This window comes from Euphorbia lathyris, chromosome 3 (genome assembly GCF_963576675.1).
Source record: "Euphorbia lathyris chromosome 3, ddEupLath1.1, whole genome shotgun sequence".
NCBI classification, from domain to species: domain Eukaryota; kingdom Viridiplantae; phylum Streptophyta; class Magnoliopsida; order Malpighiales; family Euphorbiaceae; genus Euphorbia; species Euphorbia lathyris.
This window is the reverse complement of record NC_088912.1, coordinates 60,223,674-60,230,778: the sequence shown is the minus strand read 5'-3', so window position 1 is coordinate 60,230,778 and position 7,105 is coordinate 60,223,674.

Genomic DNA, 7,105 nt, shown 5'->3' with positions numbered 1-7,105 from the left:
TATGGGGACGACGATTTCCTCCCATTCCTCCCATAGACAACTTCGAAAGAGGACATCCTAGTAGATATGTGGAAGGTAGTGTTGGACTAGTATTCAGCCCAAGGAAGCCAAATTGCCTATGTACGGGGCTGTTCCATTGCAAAATACCACAAATAGGCTTTTAAGTATCAATTATTGACCTCGGTTTGATCGTTCGTCTCCAGATGATGTGCTGAAGAAATTCTCAAAACCGTTCCCTACAGTTTGAATAGCTCAAACCACACGTTACTCATAAATATGGGCTCGGAATCACTGGTAGTTGCTTTTGGAATACCGTGAAGCCGCACCACTTCATTGACAAAGATATCAGTTAGGGACTTAGAAGAATAAAGGTGTTTAAGGAGGATGAAATGATCATACTTACTCAACCTATCCACAATCGGCAAAATTGCATCGAAGCCTTTTATGTAGAAAGTCTGGCGATGAAGTCCATTGATGAATCTTAACACACCACATCACGAATATTGAGGGGTTGTAAGAGTTCAACCGAAGAAAGTGTTAACGCTTTGAAGCATGGAAAAATATAACAATTTTTTACAAATTCTGAGTTAGCCTTACTCATCCATACCTAGATGTTTGCCGCCAATCTTCGATAAATTTTGTAAAATCGTGAGTATCCTCTGGTAGGAGAAACGTGGAATTCTTATAATATCGAGGGTATCAAAGATGATTGGGCTGATAGATGATGGGAGCCGAACTAGTAGCGAATATGCGCTCGAGGCGATCCCCCTACAACGGCTCTGTAATTAAGGGATAAGTGTACCTCGTCGTATCAAGTAATAATCTGGTTAAACCAAGGTATCGAATCCACGGGATTTTTACCCACAAGTATTAAACTACTCGGTTCTATACATTATCTAGACGGTGAATACTTTAGGTTTGGTTTGGTAACAACTATAAACTACTCATATACCATGGGTGAGACAGTTTTTATGTATTTCAAACCCTTATGGGGTGATACGTGTGGTGATAAGTTACAACATATGACAAACAATACTTCAAAATATATACAAGTAACAATTTACTCTTGCAAAGACGATTATCTATAAACCGAACAACTCCATGAGGTCTTAGATCATGGTTCCTTCTCAAGGCGACTCTAATTCTTAGGTTCAAAAAATTTGGGCCCATAAGTTCTGTGACTTGTCAATTCCTACGGTTTTCGGTTTGTCACTTTCGGTAAGGCAACACCTATGTGAGTCCTAATAGATTTCGGAGTTCGTAAGCGACCTACACAATAATCAATTATAAGATTCAAAGTAAAAAATAAATATCAACACGTATAGTGAAACTGAAAACTGTAAATCATATATTATTACTGTGGAAAATGTAAATATGGAGTACAACCGAATCTAGTACTTAGGAAGAGTGAAAACTAGTTAACAAGATAAAAAGGGGAGAAGAATCAGCCCTTAGAACTAGCTAACGGGACTCAAAGTCGTCGCTTTGGATTCGGAGGTGGAACTCTCGAGCTTGGTGAACGAAGGTGGAACGTAACTTCGTCAGGGAAGCGGGAGGATTACAACAATTTCTCAAGGTGCAAGAGTTTTATTACACAAAAACTGAATGTCTAATTGAGTGTCAAGCACTCCTATTTATACACAAATCAAGCTCAAGGGTATAATCATAATTACATTTATTTGTGGTTGTTCACACACTAAAATGCTGAATTTTGGACCCACTCGGCGGGTGGGCTTGCTTCTGGTCCAATTCGGGTGAAATTTGGACTGTTACAGGCTTTCCACACGCCGTGTGGATGGCCCACACGCCGAGTGGGAAAGTCACTCGGCATGTGGGTAGTCTGTTTAACCGAAAAACGCTAAATTTTCATCGTTTTGACTATCGTTCTTGTCCGTTTCACACCCACTTGCCGAGTGGGGCTCTAGAAGGCTATTTTCTTGTGTTCACATGGCATGTGATGCATCGCTTCTATGCTTTTTTTTATTGCATCTTGCGTGCATTTCTTAAGCCTGTAAAATAAAATCATTGAACTTGAGATTACTTGATTTATTTAGGATTAATACACATATTTGCCCTTGTATTATCATTGGAAAAACATATATGCCCTTATATCAAATTAAGCCATAAAACTATCCCTAAACTTTTCACAAACCTGCAATTATACCCTAATCTAATAGATGTGTGATATGACATAACAGTGTGCCCTTTATTTGATATAACTAATTGATAAACTAATAAAACCCATATGATAAATCAAATTAAAAACTAATTTAATCTAATCCTGTAAATAATACCCACAACCCCATTGAATATCTCCAGTTCAGACCAAAAAAATGGCAATAGCAAAAGCTTCTCATCTCAAATCAAACCCATTGAATATCTCCATTTTAGACCAAAATCAAACCCACAACTCCATTTCAAACAAAAATCAAACCCACAACTCCATTTCAGACCAAAAGCTTCTTATCCAAATCAAACCCATTGCAGCAAAGCTTTTCTTCCGTTTCACCATTGAATATCTCCTCATTTTCAATGAAAACGTAAACAGCTTTCGATTTTTGAAGCTACGGGTATCAATATGCACTTCCAGGCCAAAATCTTTGGAGAATTTTGATTATTTCGAGTAAAGTGAAGAATATATTGAGAGAGAAAGAGCTCCGTTCACCATTAACGAGTTCGATAAAGCTCTGTTCAAGCTTCTGATTCAAATCTCACCATCTTCGTTCAAGCTTTTGATTCTAATCTCACCATCTTCATTTAAGCTTCTGTTGCTGTCATTTTTTTGGGTTTGATTTGAGATGGGAATATGGGGTTATATGGGTATTATTTATAGGATTAGATAAAATTAGTTTTTAATTTAATTTATTATATGGCTTTTCTTAGTTTATCAATTAGGAGTATGCCCTTAAATCAAATGAAAGGGCACGCCGTTTATGCCACATCATATGTCTGTTAGATTAGGTTATAATTGCAGGTTTGTGGAAAGTTCATGGATAGTTTTGTGAGTTTATTTGATATAAGGGCATATCTGTTTTTCTATGATAATACAAGGGCAAATATGTGTATTAACCCATTTATTTATTTACTTTATTTATATCAAAATGAGATTCAAAATGGTTCAAATTAACTAAAAGTACACATTTTATTACATCTCGTTTGATTTATTGAAATATTCGAAGAACTAATCACTAAAAGTTATTATTAGCTCAAGAATAAATCGTGATTCATCCTAAAAGATAGGGATAAAATGTCCCTATCAATAGAACCAACATGTTCTAATAAAGAAGTACCCCTCCATTGAGTCGGAATCTCAAACGAGATTGCAGATCATTTTGTAACTCCATTATGATCCTACTCAATTGCACACCTTCATATGCTTCCTTAAGCAATTGTGCCCCATCTTCCCATTGTGGATATGACGCTAACATGGGGTCAATTCCCCTTCCTCGCCTCTTTTCGAACGAGCATCAGTCACAATATTCAGTTTTCCCGGCTAGTAAAAAATTTCAAATTGGTACCCTAAAAGTCTCGCCATCTAATTGTGTTGATCACAAGTAGTGATGCGTTGACTCAAAAGGTGCTTCCAACGCTTTTGGTATGTAAAAACTCTGAACTTCCTACCTTATAGATATGTACACCAATGTTGGATTGCTAGAGCCAACCCCATAATCTCTTATTCATATGATGACTTTGCTAAATTTCTATGTGCTAATGCTTTGCTGAAGAACACAATACACTTCGAATAGAGCCAACCCCATAATCTCTTATTCTTATTCAATTGAGTGGGTTACTTCTTCTATATAGAATGACAACCTTTTAGTTATAGCTAAGGGAAGTTCGAAGGGTGTGTGCCCAAGTATTTTTCTAACCGGTATTGAGTCAATTAACTAGGGTAAATATTAATGAATAAATTGTTTATTTAGTCATTTGTTTTAATAAGATATAGTATAATGATGCTCGTAAAGTATATAGCAATAAATAGGACAAGTGTATCCTATCGCAGCAAGTAGTATAGTGCTTAAGCACAAGATCGAACCACAAAGACTATTTGCAACAACTAATTGGTCTAAGGAAAAGGATGCAATTATTCAGAAAGTTGGATATTGAGGGTAGTTGTTGAAAGAGATAAATTCCCAAAACAACAGATTAAAGAAAATGAAGAAGGAGGATTTGATTCTATTGATTAAACAACCTAGGATAGGGATGCTCTTAATTGGAAACAATGTATGATGTGCTGGGATTCAGATGTAAATCCTAAGGACGATTGATGGTAATCACCTAGTTAACTGCATAGATATGGTCAATCACATGTAGCCTATTCACATGCAGTCGGTTGATGGCTTGATTAGGCTAACAACCTAGGGCATGAAAACATTAGGTTCTGTGTGATTAGGCTCAAATGTTGTTCACAAGTTTTTGCATGCATCAATTTCAACTGAGCTTTCAGACTTTTAGGGCACAATTTCAATCGTCATGTCAGGATTACTAGATGCATCGAAATCAACTGCCTAGGTTATTTTATTTCTAACTACTAAAAGCAATGAAAGCAAAATCTCAGAAATCCTAAAACTTGAAAACAGACCTATGACATACAAACATACCACAAAACAGAAACACAATGTAATTGTACATGTACATAATGTCCTATCCTATTGTCTCCTCCCCCACATTAAATCATGCATGTAATTCCAAAGATGCATATTTATGAAATCGAACACTAAGTGAAAGAAAATATATAGGATAGGAGAAACTCCCTCATGGGGCGTCTATGTAACGCAGTGTCTCCACTGCGCCCAAGTCATCTTCATAAATTTTCAGACGCTGCCCATTGACCTTGAACGGGGGAGTGCGGCCGTTCGTGATCTCAACTGCTCCGGAAGAGAATAACTGGGTTACCTTAAACGGTCCATACCACCTCGACTTCAGCTTACCAGGGAATAATCGCTGTCTGGAGTTATATAGCAGCACCTTATCCCCTACCTCAAGCATCTGATCAATGAACGGAAGAGGAAAATGATCCTTCCTCGTGGCATCGTTCAATTTCCTGAAGTCCACGCACATTCGCCATCCGGTAGTGTTCCGCACCGGAATTAATTCATTCTTCTCGTTCAACGTCACTGTTGTGCCCCCCTTCTTTGGCACCATATACACATGACTCACCCACTGGTTGTCAGAGATCGGATATATCATCCCTGCATCAAGTAGCTTAATCACCTCAGCCTTCACCACCTCCTTCATTTTTGGGTTGAGCCTTCTCTGTGGTTGAGCAGTCGGCTTCACCTTATCTTCCATATAGATCCGGTGTTTGCAGAGAGATGGGCTGATTCCTTTGATGTCAGACATTTTCCATCCAAAGGCTCCCTTGTGCTTCCTCAGCACTTCCACCACACGATCTTCCTCAGGCCCTGTAAGTTCAGCAGAAATAATTACAGGTAAGTGTACAGGTGGTGCTAAGAACACGTATTTTAAATGTGCAGGTAAGGGTTTCAGGTCTAGGGTTGGTGGTTCTTCAATTGAGGTCTTAGGCCTTGTCTTGGTTTCTCTATCCAGGAGTTCGTCGTGTCGGGCCCAATTACATCCCTCTTTACTTTTGACCTCAATGTCTACATCCGACAGCTCCTCCTCTTCTAGTTCAATATTCAGATTCTTGTCTTCATTTTCCTGAAAAGTACTCTCAACCAAAGAGTCAGTAAGGCTTAGAAAATTACAACACTCATCATCAACAGGAAATTTCATAAATTTGAGAATATTGAATTCTACTTCCTCATCTTGTAATCGGAGAATTAGTTTACCCCCTTCAAAATCAATCAGTGTACGTCCTGTCGCGAGGAAAGGCCTCCCTAGTAAGATAGGAACCTGATCCTCCTCCTCGATGTCCATTATCACAAAGTCAGCCGGGAAAATGAACTGATCTACCTTGACCAAGAGGTCTTCCACCACTCCTACCGGGCGTCTTATCGACCTGTCAGCTAGCTGTATTGTGACTGATGTTGGTTTCGGATCTCCCATCCCCAATTTCCTGTAAATAGACAAAGGCATTAGATTAATGCTTGCGCCTAGATCACATAGAGCACGTTTAAAATGAACTTTGCCTATTGTACTGGGTATGCTAAAACTACCAGGATCCTTAGATTTTTTTGGAAGGGGATTTGTGAGCATTGCAGAACATTCCTGGCTTGGCATTACAGTCTCATGATCTCCTAATTTCTTCTTTTTAGAGATCAATTCTTTCAAAAAAATTCCATACACAGACATATTCTCAAGAAGTTCAAGGAACGGTAGGTTAATCTCTATTTTCTTAAACACATTAAGCATCTTGGAATAATCCTTATCTAACTTAGCTCTCCTAGAAGTAGGATAAGGCAAGGTCACCTGTGTTGGTGGTACAACAGTGTCAGTTATCGAAATTGGATCAGAAACAATTACTTGTGGAACAGGTGGGATAGATGAGATATTACCAGGAATGGGGTCTAACCCCTCGTCTTGTTGAGGCACGAAATCTGGTCCACTTACCTGTGTTCCGCTCCTGAGCGTGATTGCTCGTGCTTCCTCTTCTACCAATTCACTGACCTGCGTTTGAAGTCTTTGGTAGAATGCTTCATTGTGCGCCAACCTTCCTTCTATGGCACTCATTCTCTCTATCAGGACATCTATACTCTTTTCCAATTTAAACTCAGAACCTGAACCTCGGTATCTGTCATGCTGCCAATTCGCGCTATCTGACCCGTTCTGTTTTAAATATTGGATCTGCTCTAATACCATTGGGCACTCCACACTCTTGTGCCCTCCGCTGCAAACCTCGCAGCTTGCTACTGGTTCTGGTGATCTCATGTGACTTCCAAGCAGAGCTACCTTTTCTGTAAGTGCTGCTATCTGAGGACTTGATTTCGAAGATGTTTCATTGAACTCCTCTGCTATTGTAATTCTCCTCGGAGTTGGCTTTTCAACTTGCCAACATGCACTCCGTTCAGCTAATTCTTTCACCAGATTGTAAGCCTGTACTGCGGTCTTGTTGAATAAATTTCCTCCCGCTGCTGTATCTAGAAAGGCGATGCAAACAGGAGATATCCATGAATAGAACATATCAATAAGCTGGTACCGCTAG